Below are 17,665 nucleotides of genomic sequence, written 5' to 3' on the forward strand. Positions count from 1 at the left end.
GGTGAGTCTGCTTCTTTTTTTTTTCTATAGCTTTCTGCTGGGTTGTTAAGTCTCCAATGTGAGCTTTCTCTGTTTTCTTTAAGTGGGCACTTAGTGCTATGAACTTTCCTCTTAGGACTGCTTTCATAGTGTCCCATAAGTTTGAGTATGTTGTTTCTTTATTTTCATTGAATTCCAGGAAGACTTTAATTTCTTTCTTTATTTCTTCCTTAATCCAGGTATGGTTCAGTAGTTGACTGTTCAGTTTTCATGTATTTGTAGGTTTTCTGGGGGTAGCATTGTTGTTGAATTATAACCTTAATCCATGGTGATCTGATAAGACACAGGTGGTTTCTAATTTTTTTTTTTGTAACTGGGGATGTTTGCTTTGTTACTGAATATGTTTCTGATTTTTGAGAAGGTTCCATGAGCTGCAGAGAAGAAGGTATATTCTTTCCTATTTGGGTGGAATGTTCTATAGATGTCTATTAAGTCCATTTGATTCATTACCTCCATTAATTCTCTTCTTTCTCTGTTAGGTTTCTGTCTGATTGACCTGTCCATTGGTGAGAGAAGAGTGTTGAAGTCTCCTTCTATTAGTGTGTGCGGTTTGATGACTGCCTTGAGTTTTAGCAATGCTTCTTTTATATACATGGGTGTTTTAATATTAGGGGCATAGATATTCAGGACTGAGACTTCATCCTGATGAATTGTTCCATTTATGAGTATAAAATGTCTCTCTCCATCTCTTCTGATTGATTTTATTTTGAAGTCAACTTTGTTAGAAATTAGTATGGCCACACTTGCTTGTTTCTTAGGTCCATTTGCTTGATAAGCCTTTTCCCAGCCCTTTACTCTGAGTAGGTGCCTGTCTTTGTGGTTGAGGTGTGTTTCTTATAAACAACAGAATGTTGGATCCTGTTTTCATATCCAATCTCTTAGCCTGTGCCTTTTTATAGGTGAGTTGAGTCCATTGACATTAAGTGATATTAGTGATCTGTGGTTGTTAACTCCGGTCACATTTTTAGTCGTAGAGTTTGTGTGTTTCCGTTCTTTGAGTTGTGTTGGTGAAGGGTCTCTAGATGTCTGCGTTATTGTGGTCATTGTTGGACTCCTTGGTTAGTTAATTTCCTTCAATTAAATTCTGTAATGCTGGATTTGTGGCTACGCATTGTTTAGATTTGTTTTTATCCTGGAAAATTTTATTTTCTCCATTTATAGTGAACGAAAGCTTGGCTGGGTATAGTAGTCTGGGTTTGCATCCATGGTCTCTCAGTTTCTGCAGTACATCTATCCAGGACCTTCTGGCTTTCATGGTTTCCATGGAGAAGTCAGGTGTAAGTCTGATAGGTTTACCTTCATAAGTAACTTGGCATTTTTCCTTTGCAGCTCTTAATATTCTTTCTGTATTCTCTATGTTTTGTGTTTTGATTATTATATGGCGAGGGGATTTTTTTTTTCATCTAGCCTATTCAGTGTTCTGTATGCTTCTTGAACCTTCATAGGTATATCTTTCTTTAGGTTGGGAAAGTTTTCTTCTATAATTTTATTAAATATATTTTCTGGACCATTGAGCTGCACTTCTTCTCCTTCTTCTACTCCTATTATTCTTAGGTTTGGTCTTTTTATTGTGTCCCATATTTCCTAAATGTTTTGTGATGAGAGTTTGTTGGACTTGCTGTTTTCTTTGATCAGTGTGTTAGTTTTCTCTATGGTATCTTCAGAATCTGAGATTCTTTCTTCTAACTCTTGTATTCTGTTCGTTATGCTTTTTTCTGTAGTCTCTGTTTGTTTACTTTAATTTTCCATGTCCAGCCGGCCCTCTGTTTGTGTTTTCTTCTTTGCCTCCAGTTCAGTTTTCAAGTCTTGAACTGTTTCCATTATCTGTTCAATTGTTTTTTCTTGGTTTTCCAGGGTATCATTCACTGATTTATTCAATTTTTAAAACTTTCTGTTATATTTCTCATCCATTTCTTTACGGCTTTTCTTTCTCTTTTTTTTTAATTTATTTATTTATTAAGGATTTCTGCCTCGTCCCCACAACCGCTTCCCATTTCCCTCCCCCTCCCCCGATCAAGTCCCCCCCCCTTATCTGCTCGAAGAGCAATCAGGGTTCCCTGACCTGTGGGAAGCCCAAGGACTGCCCACCTCTATCCAGGTCTCGTAAGGTGAGCATTCAAACTGCCTAGGCTCCCACAAAGCCAGTACGTGCAGTAGGATCAAAAACCCACTGCAATTGTTCTTGAATTCTCAGTATTCCTCATTGTCCGCTATGTTCAGCTAGTCCGGATTTATCCCATGCTTTTTCAGACCTAGGCCAGCTGGCCTTGGTGAGATCCTAATAGAACATCCCCATTGTCTTAGTGTGTGGGTGCATCCCTCGTGGTCCTGAGTTCCTTGCTCGTGCTCCGTCTCCTTCTGCTCCTGATTTGGATCTTGAGATTTCTGTCCAGTGCTCCCGTGTGGGTCTCTGTCTCTGTCTCCTCTCATCGCCTGATGAAGGTTAATATTCCTGAGGATGCCTATGTGTTTGTCTTTGGATTCATCTTATTTAGCTTCTCTAGGAACATGAATTATAGGCTCAATGTCCTTTATTTATGGCTAGAAACCAAATATGAGTGAGTACATCCCATGTTCCTCTTTTTGGGTCTGGCTTACCTCACTCAGGGTATTGTTTTCTATTTCCATCCATTTGTATGCAAAATTCAAGAAGTCCTTGTTTTTTACTGCTGAGAAATACTCTAATATGTATATATTCCATACTTTCTTCATCCATTCTTCCGTTGAAGGGCATCTAGGTTGTTTCCAGGTTCTGGCTATTACAAACAATGCTGCCATGAACATCGTTGAGCATATACTTTTGTTGTATGATAGGGCCTCTCTTGGGTATATTCCCAAGAGTGGTATTGCTGGATCCAGGGGTAGGTTGATCCCGAATTTCCTGAGAAACCGAAACACTGCTTTCCAGAGTGGTTGCACAAGTTTGCATTCCCACCAGCAATGGATGAGGGTACCCGTTCCTCCACAACCTCTCCAGCAAAGGCTATCATTGGTGTTTTTTATTTTAGCCATTATGACAGGTGTAAGCTGGTGTCTTAAAGTTGTCTTGATTTGCATTTCCCTGATCGCTAAGGAAGTTGAGCATGACCTTAAGTGTCTTTTGGCCATTTGAAGTTCTTCTGTTGAGAATTCTCTGTTCAGATCAGTGCCCCATTTTATAATTGGGTTGATTAGCCTTTTACGGTCTAGTTTCTTGAGTTCTTTATATATTTTGGAGATCAAACCTTTGTCAGTTGCATGGTTGGTGAAGATCTTCTCCCAGTCAGTGGGTTGACTTTTTGTCTTAGTGACAGTGTCCTTTGCTTTACAGAAGCTTCTCAGCCTCAGGAAGTCCCATTTATTCAATGATGCCCTTAGTGTCTGTGCTGCTGGGGTTATACATAGGAAGTGGTCTCCTGTGCCCATTTGCTGTAGAGTACTTCCCACTTTCTCTTCTATCAGGTTCAGTGTGTTCGGACTGATATTGAGGTCTTTAATCCATTTGGATTTGAGTTTTGTGCATGGTGATATATATGGATCAATTTTCATTCTTCTACAGATTGACATCCAGTTTTGCCAGCACCATTTGTTGTAGATGCTCTCTTTTTTCCATTGTATACTTTTAGCTCCTTTATCGAAGATCAGGTGTTCATAGGTTTGTGGGTTAATGTCAGGGTCTTCTATTCGATTCCATTGGTCGACTTCTCTGTTTTTATGCCAATACCAAGCTGTTTTCAATACTGTAGCTCTGTAATAGAGTTTGAAGTCAGGGATGGTAATGCCTCCAGACAAACCTTTATTGTATAAGATTGTTTTGGCTATCCTGGGTTTTTTGTTTTTCCATATAAAGTTGATTATTGTCTTCTCCAGATCTGTGAAGAATTTTGATGGGATTTTGATGGGGATTGCATTGAATCTATAGATTGCTTTTGGTAGAATTGCCATGTTTACTATGTTGGTCCTCCCAATCCAAGAGCAAGGGAGGTCTTTCCATTTTCTGGCGTCTTCTTCAATTTCTTTCTTCAAAGTCTTATAGTTCTTGTCAAGTAGATCTTTCACTTCCTTGGTCAGGGTTACCCCAAGGTATTTTATGCTATTTGTGGCTATCGTGAAAGGTGATGCTTCTCTGATTTCCCTCTCTGCTCCCTTATCCTTGGTGTATAGGAAAGCAACTGATTTTTTGGAGTTGATCTTGTATCCTGCCACATTACTAAAGCTGTTTATCAGCTGTAGGAGTTCTTTGGTAGAATTTTTGGGGTCGCTTATGTACACTATCATATCATCTGCAAATAACGAAAGCTTAACTTCTTCCTTTCCAATACGAATCCCCTTGATCTCCTTATGTTGTCTTATTGCTATTGCTCAAACTTCAAGCACTATATTGAAGAGGTATGGTGAGAGTGGACATCCTTGTCGTGTTCCTGATTTTAGTGGGATGGCTTTGAGTTTTTCTTCGTTTAATTTAATGTTAGCTGTTGGCTTGCTGTAAGTAGCTTTTATTATATTTAGGTAGGACCCTTGTATCCCTATTCTCTCCAAGACCTTTATCATAAAGGGGTGTTGAATTTTGTCGAATGCTTGTTCCGCATCTAGTGAAATGATCATATGGTTTTTTTCTTTCAGTTTATTTATATGGTGGATTACATTGATAGATTTGCGTATGTTGAACCAGCCCTGCATCTCTGGGATGAAGCCTACTTGATCATAATGGTTAATTTTTCTTATGTGTTCTTGGATTCGGTTTGCCAGTATTTTATTGAAGATTTTTGCGTCGATGTTCATGAGTGAGATCGGTCTGTAATTCTCTTTCTTGGTTGGGTCTTTTTGTGGTTTTGGTATCAGGGTAACTGTAGCTTCATAAAAGGAATTTGGCAATGACTCTTCTGATTCTATATTGTGAAATACCTTAAGGAGTATAGGTATTAATTCTTCTTGGAAGTTCTGGTAGAATTCTGCATTGAAACCATCTGGTCCTGGGCTTTTTTTCGAAGGGAGATTTTTGATAACCATTTCTCATTCTTCGCGAGAAACCGGTCTATTTAGATCATTCACCTGGTCTTGGTTTAGCTTTGGTATATGATACTTATTTAAAAAAATGTCCATTTCTTTTGTATTTTCCAGTTTTGTGGCATACTGGCTTTTGTAGTAAGATCTAATGATTCTCTGAATTTCCTCTGTGTGTGTGGTTATTCCCCCTTTTCATTTCTGATCTTATTTATTTGCGTGTTCTCTCTCTGTCGTTTAATTAGTTTGGATAGGGGTTTGTCGATCTTGTTGATTTTCTCCAAGAACCAGCTTTTTTTTTCATTGATTCTTTGGACTGTTTTCTGTGTTTCTATTTTGTTGATTTCAGCCCTCAGTTTTATTATTTCCAGTCTTCTACTTCTCCTGGGCGTGTCTGCTTCTTTTTTTTCTAGAGCTTTCAGGTGTGTTTTTAAGTCCCCAATGTATGCATTCTCCGTTTTCTTTAAGTGGGCACCAAGTCTATGAACTTTCCTCTTAGCACTGCTTTCATTGTGTCCCATAGGTTTGAGTATGTTGTCCCTTTATTTTCATTAAATTCAAGGAAGACTTTAATTTCTTTCTTGATTTCTTCCTTGACCCAGGTGTGGTTCAGTAGTTGACTGTTCAGTTTCCATGAGTTTGTCGGTTTTTTGGGGCAGCGTGGTTGTTGCCTTCTAACTTTAATCCGTGATGATCTGATAAGACACAGGTGGACACTGATATTTTTTTGTATCTGTGGAGGTTTCCTTTGTTTCCGAGTATGTGGTCAATTTTTGAGAAGGTTCCATGAGCTGCAGAGAAGAAGGTATATTCTTTCCTATTTGGGTGGAATGTTCTATAGATGTCTGTTAAGTCCATTTGCTTCATTACCTCCAATAATTCTCTTAATTCTCTATTAGGTTTCTGTCTGATTGACCTGTCCCTTGGAGAGAGAGGTGTGTTGAAGTCTCCTACTACTAGTGTGTGTGGTTTGATGTCTGCCTTGAGTTCTAGTAATATTTCTTTTACATAAGTAGGTGCTTTTATATTGGGGGCGTATATATTCAGGATTGAGACGTCCTCCTGATGAATTGTTCCTGTTATGAGTATAAAGTGACCGTCTCGTTCTCTTCTGATTGATTTTAGTTTGAAGTCAGTTTTGTTAGAAATTAGTATGGCCACACCTGCTTTTTTCTTAGGGCCATTTGCTTGAAACACCTTTTCCCAACCCTTTACTCTGAGTAGGTGCCTGTCTTTGTGGTTGAGATGTGTTTCTTGCAAACAGCAGAATGTTGGATCCTGTTTTCGTATCCAATCTTTTAGCCTGTGCCTTTTTATAGGTGAATTGAGCCCATTAATATTAAGTGATATTAATGACCAGTGGTTGTTTACTCCGGTTATTCTTATTGCTTTTGGTAGTAGAGATTGTGTGTCTCCTTTCTTTGAGATGTGCTCGTGAAGGGTCATTAGATGCCTGGGTTATTGTAGGCAGTGTTGGCAGTGTTGGATTCCTTGGGTTGCGATTTTCCTTCTATTACTTTCTGTAGGGCTGGATTTGTGGCTACGTATTGTTTAAATTTGTTCTTATCCTGGAATGTCTTGTTTTCTCCGTTGATAGTGAACGATAGCTTGGCTGGGTATAGTAGTTTGGGTTTGCATCCACGGTCTCTTAGCTTCTGCAGAACGTCTATCCAGGACCTTCTGGCTTTCATAGTTTCCATCGAGAAGTCAGGTGTAAGTCTGATCGGTTTACCTTTCTAAGTTACTTGCCCTTTTTCTTTTGCAGCTCTTAATATTCTTTCTTTAACCTGTATATTTTGTGTTTTGATTATTATATGGCGAGGAGATGTTTTTCTTTGATCCAGTCTGTTTGGTGTTCTGTATGCTTCTTGAATATTTAAATGAATATCTTTCTTTAAGTTGGGAAAGTTTTCTTCCATAATTTTGTTGAAAGTATTTTCTGAGCCTTTGAGCTGTGACTCTTCTCCTTCTTCTATTCCTATTATTCTTAGGTTTGGTTTTTTTATTGTGTCCCATAGTTCCTGAATGTTTTGTGTTGAGAATTTGTTGGCTTTGCTGTTTTCTTTGATCTGTTCGTTTATTTTCTCTATGGTGTCCTCAGCATCTGACAGTCTTTCTTCTAGCTCTTGTATTCTATTGATTATGCTTGTTTCTGTAGACTCTGCTCGTTGGCCTAGATTTTCCATATCCAGCTGGTCCTCAGTTTGTACTTTCTTCTTTGCCTTCATTTCAGTTTTCATTTCTTGAACTGTTTCCATTACCTGTTTGATGGTTTTTTCTTGGTTTCCCAGGGTATCATGTACGTATTTACTCATTTCTTCAAACTTTTTGTTATACTTCTCATCCATTTCTATAAGGGCATTTTTTACATGTTGTTTAAGGGACTCTATTATCTTCATAAAGTCGATTTTTTCCACTTCTTCTGTGTTAGGTTGTTCAAATACTTCTGTTGTAAGATCATTGGGTTCTGATGTTTTCATGTTGTTTTTCGGATTATTGGGTGAGTTCTTGCCTTGGCGCCTGCCCATCTCCTCCTATTGATCCTATCCAATGGATCCTTTAGAAACCGGATCAGGTTTCCCTGCTGGCCAAGGGCTCCACTTACAAAATGCCCTCACTCTCTTTCGTGGTTCCTGCTGCAGGCCAAGAACCCTCTCACCCCTCCGAAGGATCTTCAGGACAGGACCAGGCTCCCCTTGTGCCAGTGACCTGGCCAACCAAAGGCCTACCTCTTTGATTCAATTGTAGTAGGGCGATCTGCTCTCCTTATTGCACTCCTGTCCCAGCCGCTTGGGTCTGGCCTCCGCTCCGCCGCGTCTGGCCTGGCGCCGCCACAGTGCTGCCGCCGCTGCGCCTCTTCTGCCGCCGCCATGCTGTTTAAAGGTGTCAATCACTTTCATGAAGTCAATCTTTTCTACTTCTTCTTGATTAAGGTGTTCATGTCCTCCTGTTGTGAGCTTTGTTTTTTCTGGTGGCTTCATGTTGCTTTTCAGATTGTTGGGTGAATTCTTGCATTGGCACCTGCCCATCTCTTCCTCCGAATGCTCCCCTATGGATCTTCTTTTACAGGATCAGGTCTCCTTGCCTACTGATGTCCCTTCTCAGTGATGGCTCTCTCCAGTGATGGCTCTCCTGGGGCCGAGATCAGGTCTCTGTGCTGGTTGGGTAGCTCGTAACCAAAGTGCCTACCTTGCTTGGTGCAGTCAGACTATTGAAACAAAGGAACTCCTGCCCGCTTGGTTGCCCTGAGGATTCGGACCCAGCACTCAGACAGGTTGAGCTGGGTGATGTTATGTGCCCAAAGAGGGCAGGGGGGCCGAAGTGGGGAGGGTTCTGGATGCAATCTGAGTGGAATAGGAAGAAAGAGGCAGTATGCAGGGAGTAGAGGCCCTGCAGAGAGCCCAAGAAGGATAGGGGGGTGAGGAACTTCTGAGTTCCCTGTCCTGGACCGCTGCTGCGGGGTCAGAAACTCACCCCAATGTTGGCTCTCCTGGCGCTGAGATCAGGTCTCCCTGTTGGTTGGGTAGCTTGCAAACAAAGCGCCTACCTTGCTTGGTGCAGGCAGAGTATTGAAACAAAGGAACTCCCTCCCACTTCATTGCCCTGAGGATTCGGACCCAGCGCCCAGACAGGCTGAGCTGGGTGATGTTATATGCCCAAAGAGGGCAGGGGGGCTGAAGTGGGGAGGTTTCTGGATGCAAGCTGGGTGGGATAGGAAGAAAGAGGCAGTATGCAGGGAATAGAGGCCTGCAGAGAGCCCAAGAAGGATAGGGGTTTGAGGAACTTCTGATTTCCCAGTCCCGGGGTGCCGCCGCGGGGTCAGAAACTCACCCCAATGTTTCTAATATAATACTATATAATAATTTTTTCTAAATAATATTCTTAAAATGTGTTTAACATTTTCCATATTTAATATTTTATCATAGTCAGTAACATGGTTGTATTTTATTTTTTGAGAGTTTAATATATTATTACTATAGTTACATCATTCTCTTCTCCTACTGCTTTTGTCTCCCCCTTACTACTCAAATTCTTTTTATTATTACATACATGAAAACATACCCATTTATGAACCTAAGAGACTGAGTCCATTTAGTTTCACCTATATGTGTTTAGGGATGAATTCTTATCAGGGAACTCATCCCTAGAGAAGACTGATTTTTCCCTCTCTTAGAAGTTTTCAACTGCCTATTCATCTAAGGGTTCCTTGTGAGAATTCCTTTATCCAAGTTGGCATGTCAGTTAGTATTGTCTTTTTTGGGGTCCAGCTTCGGCCACCACATTGCTGACATTTCATTGAGTGCAACTTCTCTGTCTTATATAGTAAAAATCTTACAGCAGACTCCTGGTCTTCTGTACCTTATTACAATGTTTATACTCCCTCTTTCATGATATTTCCTGAGCCTTAGCTCTAGGGATTGTATTGTAAATGTATTAACTTTGTTGGTATCCCATTTTAATTGTTTTCTAAATTTTGACCAGTAGTGAATTTCTGTAATGATTCCTCTGCTGCGGTAAAAAGACTCTTCCTGAGGATGGATGGGAATTACATTCATCTGTGAGTAAAGTGGTATGTATTTAGAATGCAACTGAGAATTTTACTGTTTTAAGGAAGTAGCATTAGTAGATTCTCTTCTAGAATCCATCATCCATAGTTAGTGGCTTAAGTTTATGGTACCTGGTAGGGATTACCTCCTATTGAGAAGGATATAAGTCCAAGTAAATGAGTATTGGTTAATTTCAGGATTTAAGTGCCACTATTACACTTTTAGGGGCATCTTAGCGTTCTGGTCATTGTTGTTCACAAACACTTGTAACATGGTATGACTACAGATTGCTTCTCTCCTTCAGTTGCTTACAGCTTACAAAGTTCCTTCTAACACTGTGAGAGAGCTGGGATGCTTCTCGTTCAGAACTAGATCTATTCTTCCAGAGCATCTGTCTGAAGCTTGTGGTGTCTTTATTAAAAAGGATTTCATTTTCTGGGAGGCAACCAAGGGCAACAGAAATACTGTTTGAGTGTCTGTTGGAATTCCTTACCTGACAACTCAACAGGAAGTTTTAAATGCCTGGCACTGGAATTTTTTTTTTTTTTTAGATATTCTATGGCTTTTGGAGAGAGCATAGTAAGCAAAATGGCATAACTTCAGACACAAGCACAATCTGTATATAATTTAAAGTAATAGTAAAAATATGATTTCTCTATCAATTTTTAAATATACTTACCCTTCCGGTAAATCCCCCCCTCCATTTTTCCTATTTCTACCTCCATAGCACCTGTGTTCTTCTATTTCTGTATAACAATATCTCTTTTTTAATTTTTAATAAGTTTAATTATTTTTAATTATGTTTGTGCCTCTATTGCACCATATGTATGAAGTTCCCTGAAGAGCCCAGAAGAGGGCTCTGTATTCTCTGGGATAAGAAGTACAAGTGTTTGTGATCCACCCAGTGTGGGTGATAGGAATTTAAGTCTCTGCAAGAGCAGTAACTCTCTTAATTGCTGAGTCATCACTTCAGTCCCTACAATAGATCTTAATTCTCAACTTTATTTAAGGTTTAAAAGAATAATAACTTTGAAGATTCAGTTGTAACTTCAAATATGTTATTTTCATTTCTCTTACTTTCATTTATTAACATAATTTAGATGAGTTTTACTGTGAGTTATACTGTGCTGCTTCATCAAGGAAGTATTTCCTTCCTTTTAAAGCTTAGCTAGCTGGGTTCCTCATATAATGGACAACATACTGCTCTTTTTCTTTTGGATATTGTGTGACCTCATTTAGTATTATTTATCCCAAGTCCATCTATGATATATAATCACACACACACACACACACACACACACACACACACACACACAATTTTATGTATGGGTGCAGTATAACATGTAGAAAAGAAGAATTGAATGCAAGTAGTGTACACAGTTATGAGAGAGGATACAAGTCTAATTAGTTTATCCTCAGTCATGAATGTTTTGGGGTTTGCTGGTGGACAAATGCATAAAATTATATTTGATGTTGAAAATTAAAAATCCAAGGTGAAGCTCCATGTCTTCTGAATGGCTATTCTATTAGTATGAAAAGCCATTGAAATGCATAGATGTGGACATTGGTTAGTTTCAGCACATGATGCTTTTTTATTTTTAAGTATTTGATAATAAAACTTAAAATGTCAAAGCCAGAAACTTGTATTTTTAACATAGTAAACCAAAATTATTATCTGATCTCTAGTCTTCTCTCAAGTTATTTAACATTAGAGATGAATCTTTCTGAAGGGATAAAAGAATTATTAGGGATGTATTTACTTGAATGTTTAGTTAGTTAAGGGAATAAATATAGGAGATCTATTTATAACATTTAATAAAAATGTATGGTATATTTGAAATTCACTTTAAGGTTAGAATTTAAATATCCTCACCACAAAATTACAATTAGGTGATGTGTAGTAACTATAGTTATATAAAAATTAACTATTTGTAATTATATGTTTTTCAATATCACATTGTATACAGTATGTGTGTGTGTGTAGAGGGGGCTAGTTTTTATGTCAACTTCACAAAAAGCAGAGTTATCTGGGAAGACAGTTCCTAAATTGAGAAAATACCTTAGTCAGATTGGCCTAGGGAAGTCTGTGGTACATTTTGTTGATTAATAATTTTAAGGGTAGTGCCAACTCAGTGTGAATGATGCCACCCCTGGCAGGTGGTCCTGGGAGGTATAAAAAAGCAAGCTGAGCAACCCATGCAGTGCAAGCCAGAAAGTAGCATACCGTTATGGTTTGGGCTACAGTTGTTGCTTGCATGATCTTGCCCTGAGGTCCTGCCCTGCCATCCCTCAGTGATAGATGGTTACCTGGAAGCAAAATGTAATAAATCCTTTCCTTTCCAAGTTGCATTTTGTCTTGGTGTTTATTACAGTGATAGAAATCAAGGAACTCAACTGTCACAATTTTTGGCAATTAAAATTAATTTATTAATTAAAAAGAAAGTGAAAGCAGGTATCAGTATGGGCTATTCCATTATTCATTGCCCTCAGTAGGCATACAACACTGGAAATATCAAGGATTTTTAGGAATATCTTCTACCTATTTCCACTGCTATATTGGTAGGCCCCATATAATCAGAAGGGTCCTTATGGGAGACAAAAAGAAGTCAAAAGAAGAGATATGGAAATTGAGGGAAAGGTTGTGCGTGTTTGATTTCTGGTATTGTATATGAGGAATTGGACTGAATCAAGGAATAAGAAGCTTCCAGAAGATGGAGAAGACAAGAAAATAGTCTCCTCAAATTTCCAGAAAGAATATAATACTATTGACACATCTTACTATTGTACCCATTTCAGAGCTTTGAACTCAGGCATATAAGATAATATGTTCATGTTGTCATGAACAACTAAATCAAACTAAAAATAACTTTAGAAACTGAAAAAGTGCTATGTCCTCCAATGTCAAAGATTAATAGTAATCAATTACCCATAGCTTCATGTATAGTATTCATTTAATTACTGTCCAGTCTTCTGCATTATATAAAGTCAAATATTTTAGATGTTAGTTGAGTTATTTTTGATAATAATTATTTTCTGTTTATATTTTCTAACAGTTTTATAACTATAATATCCTCTTGGTCATAATTAGAACACATGTAAGCTTAAAAAGTGTTTAGGTGGAGGATTTAAAGGCTTGAAAAGCAAATTGAATGCTGGGGCTTTGGATGCAGTGGGACCAGTTTCTCTGCCAGCAATGTTAAATGAACTCTAAATCATAAGAGATACTTTTGTTCACACTCAAACTCCAGTATTAATCTCAATATTTGATCAGAGAACAGAAGATTAAACAGTATCCCCCAACACTGCACACATTTAAATGTTTTCTAGTTCAGATATTGTGGGGTACTTACTGTTTTGGTAGTAACACATTATATCAAGCTTTCTAAGAAAGTTTAGGGCTGTTTTTAGGAAATCATGATCTTATCAATTAAAGAAGGTGATAGACATGAAAAACTAAGATATGCATATTTTCTGAGGAAAGAGAAAACCTCTCTATAGTTTTTGCTAATGTTTAGCTCTTAATATCTGGTGGCATTTCAATATGCGTGAGTGTATGTGTCCATTGTATGCATAGTTTATACTACACAAATGTGTTTAATTGGAAAATGGTAATTAATTATTAAATTCAAATTTTACATCAGAGTATGAGATATGCTTGGCATTTTCCTATTTTAAATAATAGCCAATTTTCAAAGCTATTTTGATTACAGATCTATTTAGGAGTACACTAACTAAAGTTACAAGAATACCTTGTCTCTTATTTATTATCAATAAATCTATGTCTAAATAAATACAACCTACTGTATCAATTTATTTTTTCTCATATGTATTTACAAATAAGAATGACTATTTTGGATTAGATAACCCATCTCGAATCTGGTGTCCAGAGATTGTATTGCCTCCGTTTAGGAGCCATTAAATTGCCTTTGTCACTTCATGGAGAGTTGGAACTGCAAGGGAGTCGGGAAATATGAGAGGAATTAGATTAGGGGGAGTATAGCGTAGAAACGATGTAAAAATAGTACTAACATATGAAATTCTAAAAAAAAATAATAAAAAATATGTTAAAATAATTACAATGATACAGAGAAAATGAACATAACTCCTTTGTGGAAGAATATATGTTCATGAAATTATGCCATTTTATCCTACTTGTTTTTATATATGTGAACAAATACATACACACATACATACATACATATATATATATATATATATATATATCCTACACAAAAGAAATGACTAAATTTTGGGTAATATTATTATAAGGTGTGTTACTTTTGTTTAAGCTGCATTTGTTTAACTCTGTGAAACTGTCGTAAACACCTGATGGTCTAATAAAGAGCTGAATGGCCAATAGTGAGGCAGGAATGAGAATAGGTGGGAATTCACCAAGGCCAGTTGGCCTGTGTCTGAAAAAGCATGGGATAAAACCGGACTTGCTGAACATAGTGGACAAAGAGGACTACTGAGAACTCAAGAACAATGGCACTGGGTTTTTGATCCTACTGCACAGGTACTGGCTTTGGAGGAGCCTAGGCAGTTTGGATGCTCACATTACTAGACCTGGATGGAGGTGGGCGGTCCTTGGACTTCCCACAGGGCAGGGAATCCTGATTGCTCTTTGAGCTGATGAGGGAGAGAGACTTGATCGGGGGAGGGGGAGGGAAATTGGAAGCGGTGGCGGGGAGGAGGCAGAAATCCTTAATAAATAAATAAATTAAAAAAAAAGAGAATAGATGGGGCTGGCAGGCAGCGAATATAAATATGAGAAACAAGAAAGGAGCAAAGGAGAACGAGGAGAGGAGGATGCCAGGGACTAGACACAACTACCCTGCCAGCCGAGTGAAAGTAAGATACACAGAAGTAAGAAAAGGAAAAACTCAGAGGCAAAAGGTAGTTGGGATAATTTAAGTTTTTTTTTTTTTAAAAACTGACAAGAAATAAGCCAAGCTAAGGTTAGGCATTTATAAGAAAGAATAAGACTCCATGGTGGTTTATTTGGGAGCTGGGTGGCAGGTTTCCCCCAAAGTGCAAAAAGAGTATAATATCACATAACTAAAGTCTAAAGTCTCCATTTTCCTAAATTTTGTATAGTTTCTGGATGTAAAATATTAAAGGAACAATAGAAATTTTTATAAAGAGAGAAAGGTCCTGGATATTAAAGGATAAGTGCCCTTGATCGTAGTGGACTGTTTTCCAGTTTCTGATTTGTAATTCTGTGCAAAACACTTTAGTAATTGTTGAGATGTCAGGCAATATCTTAGTTCATTATTTCATTTGAATTGCTGCATTGTTTTTGCTACATGGGGTCTTTTATAAGCATACTTCTTTTCCTTTGTAATAACTGAAGTGACCTCTCTTTACAGTATTGATATCGGGGTAATGTTGGGAAAATGGGCCACTGCTTCTGCTTGCTTGTAGAAATGTTACTTTATATATGTATATGTAGATAGATCTTAATCTTCTTTATAAAGCTGAGTTCCATTTATTTTCCACAGCCTATTTACACATGAAGACTGTCATTTGTATATGTGTTTAAACTTAAGTATACCATGCCCTCTGTCAATTTGGAAAATTGGAGATAACATTTTTAGTTTAATGACTTTGTTAATTTGTAGCTTATCAGTAACTTCTTGTGTTTATTATAACTTCAGAACAGGTCATGAATTAGAAAATAACTGTTAAATCTACATCCCTATGTATTTGTTGCAATATTAAGTAAAATTCTCATCTTTGTCAAACAGAGTTAGCCAAATGGAGTTTATCATAGCATAATTTTCAAAGCATTCTTTGAATTTCATAGTTGTTCTAAGGAAAGACCATACGGAAATGGTTGTCTCCAAGGTATCATTGACTATCGTTTTATGTACTGCAGTGTGCTTACTGGCACCATTGGAAGTTCAGCACCTTGGGAAAGGCAATGCTTTCAAACACGAGTAATTGATGAATTGTATGTAATATGCAAATGTGAATGCATAAATCTCCTGAATGACAGCTTAATTTATGTGAGCTTTTAAGAATGTGGGATTAAATTTTAATTAAATATCTTCAAAGGCACCCTGACTTATTCGGCTCTTTGGCTTCTATCTTTAGAAAGTAGCATGGGAAGTTTTAAATCATAATTTTAGGCATATTATCCACATTTTTCCCTACAAACTAGCCATTGTTACGTAGAAAAATAAAGGCACTTAAAGAAAAAAGACATTTGTGTTTAATTATGAAAACAATGCTCTTTAATTACAATTGTTGGAGGTTGTCATGTATGATAGATGGCTATAAGAAAAATATGTGGTTTGAAAAGAGATTACTTACATTTCATGTATCATTTTTCATTTTTTAGCAATTACTCTACCTTTTAGTATGTTAAATTAAATAAAGGCAATTCCCCAACTATTTCATAGGACATATTGTTAGTATGTTAATCCTGCATACATTTAGCAAATTATTACTTTGCTATGAACTCAAATAGTCCCTGGAGATAGAGATTATTCCCCAGGCTTTGCCCTGAGATGTGTGATGTGAATATATGGAGGTTTTCTCATGTGTATAATGGTATCGCAAACATTTTGTAAAGTATAGGTTAGAATAAAAAGTTCCAACTTAAAATATTTGAAGTTTACAGGCACTTTCTTAATCATCCCATATCATTTGATATATATATTATATAATATATATTATAATTTTATAGTAATTTTAAGGTAAATGAATGTTAATTGATTACATGAAGTATGTTATGAATATGGCTTATTCTTTTAAAATATTTTTTAACCTATCTACAGCGTATGACATATCATACTTCCTATAAGTGAAAATATAAAAAGTACGGTATAAGTTATATCTACCATTTGTGTTTTTCCTCCATAATTTTTTCTCTTCTATCAAGATGGTAATATTATTAGCTGCAGCAAAATAACTATATATGCCTCTTCTCTTGAATGTGTTTCTCCTGTAATAAATTATTCTGGTTTTTCACTGCATGAACTCAGAATTCATACTTCATCCACTTTATCCACATCCTAATTCTCTCAGTACTTGCTGTGTGACTTTAAGCTAAACAGTGAAATGTGCCCATTTCTGGGTTATTAGAGCTAAGTTATTCAGTAAAAAGTATCATGTTAAGTGCCTGTCTCTTGCACCATATTGATGTTATACATCTATGCTGTATCAGTCTGTTATGTGACCTTTCCTCGGAAGAAATTAATAGAGGTCTGTGATACCAATATAGCAGACTTATGGCAGCCCAAAGAAACAGTTCTACTGATGCTTAGTGTATTTAATATTATTTACAGAAGCATGGGTGACTTAAAAAACTGTAGAATCACTGAAATATCCACTTGAGCATGGGTGACCTTTCATGAAGCTTCATCCTTGGAGGTTGCTGTACTATTCTCAGCTGTTCAGAGAGGTTCTTGTCTTAGAAATCATTAGCTTATATAATAAGTGTTCATTGATGACTTATCAATCTTGTAAGTTTCAGGAACTTCTTGAACTTTATGAATTTAGAATTTACTTTACCTTCTGAGTATTGTAATAATCTCTCAGCTCCTTACAGAAGGAAAAGTTTAAGTATAGATGAAATAGCTACGCAACACTCTACCCCAATGTCTGGATCTTAACTTCTTTCACTCTTTCCTCCATGATGGTCCTTGATCATTGAAAGGGGTGATGCCAATGTCTGATTATTTTTCCATATATGGATTAGCATGGGACACTATGACACAGTAAAAATCTTTTATTTCCTAATTGATCTGATTGATTTTAAGCTTCAGCTCTCCTAAGCTTGACCTTTCATAAATATTTTTATAAATACCTTTAGAACATTTTGCATTGCAAAATATGAAGTTTCCTTCTATGATCTTTAGGGCTCACATTAGTAGACATATATGGAAATAAACACAATGTTTACAAGGTAGTTTGACATGCATATCACATTTATTGAAAAAACATAACACCGGAGGACTTTTTCCCTGGTTTACAGTACCAGTTGTGAGTTCTCTTCTATAGAGTGGGTATTCGGTCTGACTAGAAATTCGTTGGGTATATTTATAACATTGAAGCTACTATTGTACAAGTATGCAGATATTGCCTAGCAT

At 37.1% G+C, this 17,665-nt stretch overlaps 1 protein-coding gene across 1 annotated transcript in view; it reads left to right on the top strand.

Annotated features, from left to right (window-relative positions):
• The window catches only part of LOC121443471 (dachshund homolog 2-like), a gene marked incomplete at its 3' end in the record, with an annotated part of 382,748 nt that overhangs the window by 92,706 nt on the left and 272,377 nt on the right, over nucleotides 1-17,665 (top strand). The window lies entirely within an intron of this gene.

Source organism: Microtus oregoni, unplaced genomic scaffold (genome assembly GCF_018167655.1).
Source record: "Microtus oregoni isolate MIOR12 unplaced genomic scaffold, Mior012 000107F_ref0000227, whole genome shotgun sequence".
NCBI classification, from domain to species: domain Eukaryota; kingdom Metazoa; phylum Chordata; class Mammalia; order Rodentia; family Cricetidae; genus Microtus; species Microtus oregoni.